Genomic DNA, 13,255 nt, shown 5'->3' on the forward strand with positions numbered 1-13,255 from the left:
GTGCTAAAGACCAACTGTTACTCCCCAAAAAGACCAGCTGGAACAAGATGGCTGACATGTCTCAAGTTGGGGGAGTAACCGTTTAGGGTTAGGTTCGAAGGGAGCAACAGAAGGACGAACGACAACATTTGCTCTCGGCGCGCAACCGTTGCTCTCCTGCAGAACGCACCCTGTATCGGTCGATGCATGGGCCACATTTCCTTGCGGGCGTAAGGAAACTACTTTTTGTAAACTGAACATAGAGATACGCACGCTAATAGGGACATTTAGCTTGTACGTATACTTTTTAACCTTACCGTGTTACCGGAACACATGTTTTAGAAAAGTTTTAGCTCCCCGTATGTAAACATTTACGTAAGTACGTAAACGGATACCTTTACGTTTGAATAAACCATGAAATGGTGATGATAACTGCACTTCGATTATATTTAATTTAAATAAGATTGTATCACCGCTGCGGCAAAATCACGAGGGGTTTTTAGCGTGTACAGTATCCCGGTATACGCAAACGGGTGTAGAATACCGATTATCCGACGATGGTGTCGCCATCTTGTGACGCTTCGTGCAACCATAGTATGGGCACGTTTGTTTTCGCCTAGTGTTTTTGAGGAAAAAAACGATTGAAAAGATAACTCATTCGTAATTATGCCGCGGCAAGGTATTTACACAGACGTAGAACGCACGACGTTTCTGCAATAACAATTTTTTGCATGCCTGGTTCATCTTGTTCCCGCTAGATGGCGCCACCTATTCAGCCTGTCGGGGTATTTATGTCAAGGCTTCTCACGTGCTTACAGCTTCGGTATTCTATTTCAACTCACTCTAGTGACTTTAGCCGCTGAAACAAGGTGATCGCAATTGGAGCTCGCACTTCGGCTTATTTTTACTCGGAGGCTGGAGCCTCGGTAAAGCGGGTATCGCGAGTAGCCGCGAACGAAGGTGGATTTGCGAGATAGGGCCGTATACATGTAAAGCCAATCCGGCGAGTAGTTCACGTTCCGTAAAGGCCCGCGCATGCACAGATTCCTTCCGGCAACTCGTAACATGGTAACGTAAAGCTAAAAGCCCCTAATACAAGCTAAACGTTCCTAATAAAAGGCATGGTTGCACTAGAACGCCAGCACCTGAAGCTGCTGTCGTCGCAAGCTAACTGGTGTGCTTGCGTATAACACTTGGCATAAATATATAGCCTGAGAATGTGGCAATAAAATGCGAAGCTTCGCGAGACTCCGTATATACTTCACGACAAAGAAGCGGTTGAGAGAAGTATACAGCTGATAGACTTTACATTTGCGGTTTTTTGCTGAACGGCCGTCTCCAGTACAAATCAGCAAAAGCCCCGACTGCAGGCTTGCAGCAGAGATCACGCAACGAACACTTTTATTGCGATGCGCAGAAAGACTGACAGCGAGCTAATGCCGCTGCCCCCCCCCCCCTCATCTCTACCTTGTCACTTGCTGATTTTGCTGGAGGGCAGCTATCGCAATCGGGTCCGGAGTTTGACTTTGTGTTTAATCTCAGAGCAAATGGACGTTATCAGCTCAAGCTGTGTTGTCTTTTCAAAGGGGAGGTGACTCTTCCGCAAAAAGAAAATAATATTATTGATAATAATAATAATAATAGTAATAATAATGATAATAAAGAAGACAACACTCCTCCGGGCAAAAAAAAAAGAAATTGCTGTCCTTTTAGCTAGCGCAAAAGGGAGCTCTGGCAAATCCTGTGTTTTCGCGAGAGACTCATTTCCCTGACGTTTTCAGATGTTTACACTGTTACTTTCGATTCTCTTTTGAACATCACCAATGGTTCTGCACGCCTATGCTCATTTCCTTAACCTGTCAGAACGCGCAACGACCCGTCGGTACATACATAACACCGTTTCCTTTCAAACGGGGCCGTAGCGTGTGGTGGCTTAGTGGTTAGCGTACGCGCATCGAGATTAAGGGGTCACGAGTTCGAATCCTGTGTGTTTGTTGCAAATTTTCTGAAATTTATTTCTGAGTGAGATGTCCGTATATCGTTTGTGCATCCAAACAAATATCTGAATATGCTCTATAAGTCAATGAAAGACGAATTTTTTTTGGCCCCAGAAGAAATTAAGGAGTAACGGGAAGGAGCATCCGTTGCTCCCTTGAGGAGCATCAGGAAGGAGTAACAGTTGGTCCTCAAGGAGCAAGTGGGGGGACTAACCGTTCATCCCCTGAAGGAGCAACTGAAAGGAGAGCAACGGTTCATCCCCTTGCCGTTGCTCCTTTGAGGAGAGTAATGGCAGTGGCAATGCACTTGCTCCCTCAAAGGAGGAACCCCTATACCCCCGTTGCTCTCTTTTGGCTTAGAGTGTATGCTGTCGTCGCTTGGCGTAACGCAGGCAAAACCACGTATAAAAATAGCAAAAAATAGGAAGCAAGCGAGAAATACAAGTGGGAGAAAGAAAGGGAAAAATGGGTAACAAATAGAGATAAATAAAAATGAGGAGATAAAAAAAGACAGACAAAACTGGCAAAGAGAAAAAGAAAGGAAGAAAGGAGGAAAGAAAGAGAAAACCGAACAGAAACAAAGAAGGCTGCCCAGCTCCGCACTTCCTTCAGGCTTGGCAGCACTACTGCGAAGCTGCCTTTATTTTTTCATTAATTCCGAAGTTTGTGCTAAGTCTTTCTGGGGTTACGCTTTACACAGCCGCATTCTGCTTATGGCACACGCCGTCGGGGTCACTCCGGATTAATTTACACCGTGTGTTGTTCTTTAGGACGCACGCAACCATAATTACATGGGTGTTCTTGCACTTGGCCTCCATCGAATTGCGATCCCCATCGCGGAAAACAGAAGTCACTACGCACACTCAGCAACGCTATAACTTTCGTTATGTTAACTATTTAACAGCGCCCGTAACAGTGCGCCATTCTTACTGCGGCATTGTAATTCGCCCCGACTAATTTCGCATACATTTCTTTCAGACTAGACACCTCGCGGAGTGGATGACATCCCTAGACCTGGACTTGAACGACGAAAGGATACTGGCGAGAGTCGACCCAGTTGAAATGATTGTGCGCTGCTCTCTCGACTTGGGGGTCCCGGCAATACTGTCCTTAGAGCTGCACGACACTTCGTTTTTTAACAACAAAAGATTATTGCAGGTACGAAAATAATCGTATTGCGATTTACACTTCGAATCTAAGCGGCACGCGATAATGCAATCGCGCGCTTTCGTTTGTATAGTGTAGTAGCGTTTTTGTATATAATCAATGATTGCGAACTTTCATAGAACAGCGTCCAATGTAGTACATTATTAACGCGTTTTGTTTACGTGAGCGCAGAAGCCAGAGTGACGATGCGATATTTATATGCAACGCTACCGCTCATAACCTTATTATAGTAAAACTCCACCAATATTACGAAGACTCGTGCGGCTTCAATACATGCAAATGCACGAGAATAATCATAAGCTTAGATCAGGACGTAGCAGGAAGTCTAGCCAATACTGAAGCATATTTCTCCATTATCTCAAACTCGCTCTAGGTAAATGTTTTATATCAACACAAGGAGTGCACTTGGGATGAAATTAACCGATTTTCTTCCACCCGGCATGACTATTGAAAAATACCTGTACTTTGGATATACGAGTTCGGCAGTCGCTGCGCAAACGTCCAGGTGACAAAACGGATTGCTGTAGGCAGACTGTCTAAAAACACTGCGACACGCTATTAGAAGAGAAAGCCTTTGGGAGCCAGCTGTGAGCGCCTCCATGCAAACACTGGGTGTTCACAAGAATGTGCGTTTTACCATCATACCATCGCCTGCGTGGAACGCAATTAACCTTCGAGCTCTCTGGAACATCAGAGCAAGCTTCAATAAATCCCGTGGTTTCATCACAGCCGCTAGAGTTTCCACGAGATAATAACGGTGTTTTAACGCCATAGCGTTAAACAGCTCGTTTTGCAGAGATTGCGGTGTCGGCCTCAGTGTTCGCGTCCTTGGTTGTGAGCGAAATATCAGCGTTGTCCATGAGCAAAAAAAACGAGAAAGATGCAAATAAAATAAATAACAAAAATCTTCAATTCGAATGAGAATCGAACCCGGGCGTCCAGCATAGCAGGCAGGTGTTATACCACAGAACCACATCGTTGATTGAAGCTGCATTGGAAAAAAAAAACACTATGAGATACATGTACTGGGAGGAGCCTCCTTAGCGAATCTAATATTGCGCGGCAGAAACGTAGCATTGCGCCAGGCGTCAAAGCATGTGAATTCCGTGTTTTAAATGCCCACCCATTACAAAGCGCGCAGACATATGTAATCATCATCAGCAGCAAAAGCATCCACGAAGTGAACAGCTGCGTAGGTTCGAGCGTTGCCTTACGGGCACGTAGGGTCCCTTCGCAGATCCGCAAAAGGAAGAATTATGGCGTAGTGGCCACTTTGCAACTGTACTTGCGGTAGGTATTCTAGGATAGCTTCAAACGGCTAATGTCACGCACAAAAACGTTCCTTGCTCTGCGGCACGGTTGAGGCATCAATCGAGAACAAAGCCAGCCTAGCGAGTGAGAAGGCGATTCGCATGTGACCCGATTACACTATCGCGTTCCACTCTTGAAGGCGAAGCTCAAGCGTCCTCCAAGTTTTTTCTATGGTAGTTGCTTCCCACGTATACGATTTTTTAGTGCATACACTGGAAGGAGCATCAGAGGTTGCGCGGTTTGCTTCTATTCACAAATGGTCAAACTGCAGTATAGCTCGCTAACTCCATAGCAGCTGGTTCAAATAGACGCGCCAAGGCTGTTTCAAACTCTTGCAATTTATTTTTGAAATTGCAAAAGTGTAGATGTTTAACTCTAATGTAGTTAGGTGCGATAAGTTAAGTGGGTCTATCACAGCTGGTCAGAGTAACTGCATTGTTACTGATTTTTCACTATACGTACAGTAATACCTCTTGATTCTGAAATCAGAACAGGAAGCACATAATAGAAACGCTGCAGTTATGTCTGCGTAAGTGGGAACGCCACTTTTGTGTCGTAGTCGACAGCGCACGGATTGTCTAAAGGCTCCTCGTGAAACTCTATACCTATTCAATCCCGTGTATTAAAGTTTTGATTATAAGATTCAATTATGTATATTTTTTTTGCCGTTCCTTCTTCCCCTATTGCGGCTGTGGGAGATTTAGAAGACAGTACTGATGCACGCTGATAAGGGAGGCAGCTCCTTTCTTGAAGACAGGGCACGTCGTGGAAACGTCGGCTAGTGACAGCCCCCGGCTGAAGAATTTCCCATCTTTTCAATTCCTCCATCGAACATCTCTCCATTGAACTTCCGCTCTGTTTGGATTCCCCCAGAGTCAAGTTATTTCGACAACCAACACGGTGAATCTGCGTTCCCCTAGCAATTTAAAAAAAGGTTTCTCCCCAGATTTCGGCGGGCGATCTCGTCGTCGCCTAACCCACATATTTCCGCCGCCTCTCGGCTGGTCTTTGTTTTCTCCTGAATGTCATGCTACTCTCAGTTGTCGCGCTGTCAGCGGGTATATTTGACCTCTCTGCCAAACCAAGCTCAAATCACGGAAAATATATATTTACCGTAAATTGCATTTCGTGAAATGATCTCAGCTATTCAATAACTATTAACGTATGTCGCCACGCTTTCAAATATTTTTTTCAAACAAAGTGAATTTTGATTTTATTGCGATAGCAATTATATGGACAGTCTCGGCTGAATTTTGCCGTCGCCGTCATGCACCGTATATATATATATATATATATATATATATATATATATAAGCCCCAAAGAAAAATAATTCAGAAAAATGCTTCCGAAGCGCGGAATCGAACCAGGGACCTATTGCTCCGCAGCGAGTGGCGCTAACCGCTACGCCACGAAACGCAGATCCTCCACAAAGCTAACGGCGAGCGTTATATACACACCCTTTACCGCTGGACGGACTCAGAGACGGCCGGCGCTCATAAGCGTTTCTTCACTACCAGCGAGATGGCGCTAGGAGCACGACGGGCGCATTTAAATGTCGTCGGCTCGCTCGCTCGCTTCTTCTTATATTTGCGAAGGGAGAACCTTGCCCTTCCGCTGTCTGCTCGCGCGGTTTTCTGGTGGTGAGGGGAACAGGGTTGTTTCAAGCTTTCACCGTGGTGTCCGCGCTCATGTTACGGAGCGTACGAAGCTCATGTTACGAGCTCAAGGGACGCCGCTAAACGAACAAACAGACGATGAGCGCGAACTATCAAGTGTCACAGCTCGACACTTGAAGCACGCTAGTTTCCTTCGCTGCTGCGGCCGCCTTTGCAACAGGAGCGATGTTCAAACTGACAGCATCCATTGGCGAGCCTCACTTCGTATAGCATTAGTTTCTTGCTATCGCATTCATTGCTTCGCCCTTGCGGCGAAACTGACTTTTTTTTGACATTCTAAATATGTATAGACATTCTGAATTGTGGCGCAGAAAAAAAATTACGCCTGTGTTTGGTTTTGTTCAAAAGTTATGACCTTATTTGTGGCTACCCTCAAACTGATAATGACGTGTCTGGAAATCTGAATTCTTGTTTTCTCGAAAACTTATTTTCAGTCAGTTATTTTTTGCACAAAATGTCACAACTTTTAAACGAATCAACATTTTCTGATTAAACTTTCCGTGCTTCCAGCTTAGACATTAACCGATGGATTGAACTAGGATAATCAAAAGCGAATAATAGGTTTTTATGGTATATTATTTCATTTGAAATGGGACGTTGTGAAACGACACATTTTTTTTTTTTTAATTTGCAATATACCTAATACTGCTCATAGCTCAAAGATCCTTGCTTATTGCACATCCTACGTACACAGCTATAATGCTGCCAGGCCATTTTATTTTTTTATGGTTGGATTGGTATATAATTACAACTGTTGGCGTGATGGGCATATTTTGGAGGATTTTAATATTTATATTATAATTCGTTTCAGTTTCTAACGTGTCTAGCCATCTGAAAGGACTGGAGAAGGCGGTGGGGAAGCCAACTACAGACGGCGAAGCGGGCGGTGTACTTTTAAAAATGCAGATGTCGATTTTAAGTGATATTGAGAGGAGTGTCTGAAAAAACACGTGCTTAACGGCTGAAGTCCTTGGCATATATATATATCAAGTGTCATCGATGGCCTCAGAAATTGGGCGGTCGTCCAGTAAGGAGAAGAAAAAAAGAAAAAAAAGGAAAGGGGGGAAGGGGGCCGGGGGAAGAGGGCCGCGGGGAGCAATCGGAATAAGGCGCAGGCAAATTCTTGGGGAGGCGAGGACTGTGAACAGTGCAGGGCAAGGGTGGTCGTAGAAGCGCGCAAACGGGAGAGGAAACCTTGGTTCGAAGGTTCTAGAAAATGAACACTACTTAAGAGTAATATATTTATATATACTACGTACACTTATACATACACATATATATGTATGTAAGATAGAAAGATTTTTAATAAAGAACATTGTTAGTGTAATATGGAGGCTAGTAGGGATTTTATGTTGTGAATAGAATATTGGTCAAGGTAATTTGAAGGCTAAGCGTACTTTATGTCTCCTAATATTATAGAAATCATGCTGTGGCTTATAGTGATTCCAAATTACCACGTGCTAGATTTATTCCTGATGGGTGTAGGGAGTAAAATTTGTATATCAAATACAATTCCATGTATTTCCTCTCACGTGGTGACCGGAAATTTGTTTGTAAAATGTAAAGTTTGGCTTGATCGAAATTGTGGTCTTGTTGATTGAAGTGGCTGGCTAATGCTTTTGGTAAATTGTTCTTTTTGTCTGCGCGGTGGCCATTCAGTCTTACATGAATTGGTTGTCCGGTTTCGCCTATGTAATGTTTTTTTTTTTTACAGGTGGTACATTCAATGCAGTAGATCAGGTTGTTTGAGGTACACGTGAAGTTCGATGTTACCTTGTGAATGTAATCCGATGCTGTGCTTTTTACGCTGGTGGCTGGCTGTCTATGTTTACATGTAGAGCATCTGGAGCGCCCACAGTTGCCAGATATCGGTGTAGTTCTTGTTGGGAGTTTTGCATGAATGAGCCTATCTTTAAAATTGGCGTTGCGTCTGTAGTCAACCTTAGGCGGTTCGGGGAAGATTTTTTAGGTCTCTGGTTGGTTGTTAGAATTTGATAATATTTTGTGAGGATGTTGTTTATGTTAGGAAGTGCGTTTGAAAATTTTGGAGTGAGAAGGGGCGTTGTTGTTGTGGTTTTAGGGCGTGGTTCGAGTGTCTCAGTGTGGTCTAGGTTTCGTGCGTCCGTGTGCACCTTATGAAAGACGCGGATGGCTTCTGTTTGCTAGTGTTGTTTATAGGGTGGTAAGTCTGTTTACCTAATCCTGATTTTCTACGCATATGCGACAAACCTTGTTGCCTGGCTCTTGGAAATGTCCTGTTTACAATGTTTCGGGTGGTGGCTTGTATAATCAAGGTATTGTTGCTTGTCAAATGGTTTTTTATACAGCGTTGTCCTTAATATGCCATTCTCAAAATATGTGGTTGTGTCAAGAAAGTTGATGCACTCAGCTTAGGTCTCGTACGTGAATTTTATTGTTGGTTGAAAGGAGTATAGGAATGATGTAAATTTAGTTAGATTGTCCCTGCCATGACTCCATGTTTTAAGTATGTCATCAATGTACCGAATGTATGTGTGGGGTTTGTCCACGCATCGAGACAGGAAGTCTGTTTCCAGAATTCCCATGAATATGCTTGCATAACTGGGTGAGAATGGGGTGCCCATTGTAGTGAAAGAGTGACGTGACTCGCACTCACGGGCAGCGTTTGCATACTCGCCGTTTTAATACACATTCCACAAATATATACAAGCACAATGACACAGTGTTGCCAACCTAAACACTGAAACCGAAACTGCAGCAACTATGTACAGGATACAACATTTTTCTCTCCCTCATTTATTTTTGACTTTGTGACGGTGTTAGTACGTTAGTATAGGTTAATCGCGCACAGTTTATATGTGGAACGAGAAATACACAGCAAGAAATACAAATGAAGTATACACCAAATTATGTATACACATGCAAAAATATTGAATATATTAGGTAACTGGTACACTAACTAAGGAATATTTATACATTCACACTTAATAACCATATCTGTCCGGTCGCCGTCTCTCTCGGTGTGGCTGAATGCGACGACCTGGTGGGCACGACACCACAGGTTCTTCTGTAGTGCTCATGGGCGGGCGTAAAACAGTTTCTGAAGCACTGCACTGTTCGGCGGCTGATCTCGTTGGTGAACCGGAATCGCAGTCGGCACTAGGCACAGGTTGCGCTGCGGGAACACATGCCTCGGAAGACGCTGGCTGCCATGTTGCAGCGAGAAGTGTCGCATCAAAGGAATCGTGATCGAGCGAAGATTCACGCCCTGCAGAATGTTGCTGAAGGCCATTGTCGCCAGGGCGCCGAGCAGGCACCCTGCACAGCTTTGCCGCGTTCCATGTTTTGCCATCGTCGAGAATGAAGGATGCTGGACTGCATTGCTCGATGAATTTCCTTGCCTTCGAGAAACATGTCACCCTTGAATGATACCGATGGTTTCCTCATCTGCACCATGTCTCCTACTGCCAATGTTGTCGGTTTTGCCGCTCGCCTCCTGTCGGTGTAGGCTTTGCTGTACTCGTGCCTGGGCTTGACACGTTGCCGCTGCCTGTTCAGTTCCTCGTAGGGTGCCTTTGCGAACGACTCAGGCGATAAGCCGAAGATGTCAAGCTTCGTTCTTGGCAGCCTTCCATGTAACAGTACCGCAGGGGACATTCCTGTTGTGGCGTGTGGTGTACAATGATATGGGGCGAGGTTATCGCGTACAGCAGTTCGCAGCGGACGTTGTTCCAGACGAGCCAGTTGCAGTTAAGTCTTCAACGTGTGGTTGAACCGCTCGGTCTGTCCGTTTGCCCGCGGGTAACAAACAGATGAATGCGACAGATGGATCACTCGTTCTTGTAGGAAGCTGACAAATTCCTTTGACGTGAACTGGGGCCCATTATCACAGACTTATCTCTTCAGGATAGCCTTCCCGTGGAAACACGTTGAGCAGGAGCTCGGTCACGGTTTTTGTAGAAATGTCCCTTGAAAACTGTACTTCTGGCCATTTTGAGAAGTAGTCTACGAGTGTCAGGACAAACCTGCAATCTGGAGGCGCCGTCTCCAGGGGCCCCACGATATCCATTGGAAGTTTCTGCCATGGTCTCTCTGGTAGCTCGACAGGTTGCAGAGGGGCAGGCGACGTCTTGACCGATTTATCTCCTGCTAGACAGATACTGCAATTGTGGACGGCTTCTTCCACGTGAACGTCCTTGCGGGGCCACCAAAATTGTTCTCTGTGCCTTGCTTTGGTGCGTCTGATACCCTGGTGAGTTTCATGCGCTGTTTCCACACGCTGAGCCACGAGAGATGAAGGAACTACAAGCCTCTCTGCACGCAACAACAGTTCGCTCACTACTGACAATTCCTCTCAAACTCTGTAATATGGTTCCAGACTTTCCGGCAAGTCTCTGTGTGAGGGCCAAGACTAATAACAAACGCCTTCATCTTTTTGATGAGTGGCGTCAGCAAGAACCACTTGTTCAAACTGCTCTTTTGTATAGCAAGTTGGTTGAACCATGGAAACAATTTCTTTCTCAAACGTCAGCTCTCTATCTGCCATATGAACAGGTAACCTTGAAAGAGCATCGGCTACTCTGTTCGACGAGCCTTTTGTGGTACTACATCGTGAAAATGTAACGTAGTAGCCTTGTGCACCAAATTGGAATTCTAAGTGGGCGTCGACCTGAGCCCTGCGAAGACAGAAGCGAAACCAGTGCCTGATGGTCTGTTCGGAGAGTGAACCTCCGTCCCCACATGTGGGCGTGCCAATGCTCGCATGCCCAAATGCATGCAAGTGCTTCCTTCTCGCCAACTGCGTACTTTCAGCAGGAGATCGCGTGCGTGATGCAAAAGCAACAGTACGAAGCTTATTACCGGTGTGCTGCTGGAGGGCTGCTCCTAGACCACATTCGGATGCATCAGTGGAAATGATAATTGGAAGCGCAGGATCAAACATGTGCAGGACAAGATCTGACGATAATACCGCCTTTACCGCGCGGAAACCGTTATCCACCTCAACAGACCAGGTAAAGGTTTCGCCTTTGCTAAGAAAAGCCTTATTGGTTCTACGATCTCGGCCAAGTGTAGCACAAACTTTGCGTAGTATTCCACCAACCCAAGAAGGGAACGGAGTTCAGCGACATTTCTTGGAACTGGGGTTTCCACAATTGCGTCCACTTTCCCTGACAGTGGCGAAATACAGCAAGGTGTCACCTTGTGACCCAAGAATTCGAGCTCCTGAACTTCAAACACACATTTGCTCTTGAGCTTCAGACCTGCGTCTTTGATACGCTGTAACACTGCCTCCAAGTTCTTTAGGTGCTCCTCAGCTGATTTACCAAAAATAATGACATCGTCGATGTAAAAGAGGACACCCGCACAATTGCGAAGGATTCGAGAGATCATACTCTGAAAAGCAGCAGGTGCTGAGGGTAGCCCAACGCAAACGCGTTTGAACAGGTACAGCCATTCATGTGTCATAAAAGCTGGCAAGTCCCTACTCAGGATCCAGGGGAACCTGGTGGTAGGCAGACGCAAAGTCGAGTTTCGAAAAGTGCGTGGCACCCACCAAGGCATGAAGCAACTCATCCATGTGAGGCAGCGGAAAGCTGTCCAGAACGGTGGCCTTGTTAGGTTCACGTAAATCTACACAAAGCCTAATACCATCTTTCTTCCGAACGACTACAATAGCGGACACCCATTCCGACGCATCGATACGTTCAATGATGTCCAAGCTTTCCAAGCGCTGCAGTTCGGAAGGCACGCGTGGTCGTAACGTTTTGATGCTTGATGCTAAAGTTTTGTTGCTATTGGCTGAACACCCGCACGTATCTTAATTCTGTGAACAAAACCTTTTGCAAGACATAGCTCATTTGTGAAGGGCGAGCAAAACTTTTACTGAAGTGCTGATGGCAGCTGCCTGGATGGCTCTATCGGACATGTCCGAGCAACTTCGGCGTTCGGTACCGTGCTGGTTTGAAAACACTGCAGCTCAGACGCTTCAATGCGCAGCTTTACCATCCAGGCCAACCAGAGAAGCACCCTGTTCGACGACATAAAACAAAAGCGGTGCGCTGCGATTCTCGAAAAAGAACTCAGTAAAGAAGCAGCCTTGAACCAACATTGGTATTTTGAAATAATCCAGAAGCATCACACGAGGAACGGGAAGAAGCGGCACACCAGAAAAATGTTGGTCAAACACCTTGCCTGAAAGAATGGAAACGGAAGAGCCAGAATCGACTAACAGCCTCATAGCGACCTGCCCGACTTGAACGTTTGTGAATTCCAGATGCAAGAGGCTGTTGAACCACAAGAACTCTACGGTTTCATGCTGCAACAGGCTATCTACTGAAACCTCGTGGTCTGCTGCTTGCGACCGCTTCTTGTTGCAAACGTTTTCAAAGTATCCGGTACGGGCACAAAAGAAGCATTTTCTTTCTTTAGCTGGGCAGCGTTTCCAAGATGGGCGATGCTGCTTAGAACCGCATCTGAAGCAATGCGAATAATTCACGTGTTGCTGCGGATTCGAAGGGCAGCGCTGTCGAGATTGGGGCGCTTCCCAAATGTAGCCGCCCTATCGTGTTGACTGAAAGTGCGAGCACGCGGCCTTGAATTCGGTGACTGTAACGATGAACTGCCTTTTGGGCCCGACTGCGCAGATACTGGTTGCGCAGAAATTCCTTCATTTCTACTTCCGCATGCTAGATTTGACTCGCGAGAGCAGCTACCTTGTTGAACGAAAGCGAAGACCCTTCTAACAGAAGACGTTCCCGAATGCGATGCGAGGACATACCAGCATCAAAATGGTCACGTAATGACTCTTCTTGCGACGTAAATGAGCACATCGCGGCAAGCTCTGTTAACGCGGTCGCGTATTCTTGAATAGACTCGCCTGGGAACTGAGTTCGACGGTGAAATCGGTGGCGCTCGACGACCAGGTTGCAGGTGGTATCGAAGTTCTTAGCCAGTGCCGCTACCGCGGAGTCATACACGTCGGCCGTAGCTCCGGTCCCTTCTTCCTCCTCTGTCTTTTCGGCCGCCTGCGAAACAGACAGGGTATTAAAAATACGTTGATCTTCGGGTCCCAAGGATTGTAGTAGAATAACCTTGCGTCGCTCTGGCGAGAACTCTGAAGCACCGGAAGCCAGCAGGTAGACCTT

Source organism: Rhipicephalus sanguineus, chromosome 4 (genome assembly GCF_013339695.2).
Source record: "Rhipicephalus sanguineus isolate Rsan-2018 chromosome 4, BIME_Rsan_1.4, whole genome shotgun sequence".
In the NCBI taxonomy this organism is placed as follows: domain Eukaryota; kingdom Metazoa; phylum Arthropoda; class Arachnida; order Ixodida; family Ixodidae; genus Rhipicephalus; species Rhipicephalus sanguineus.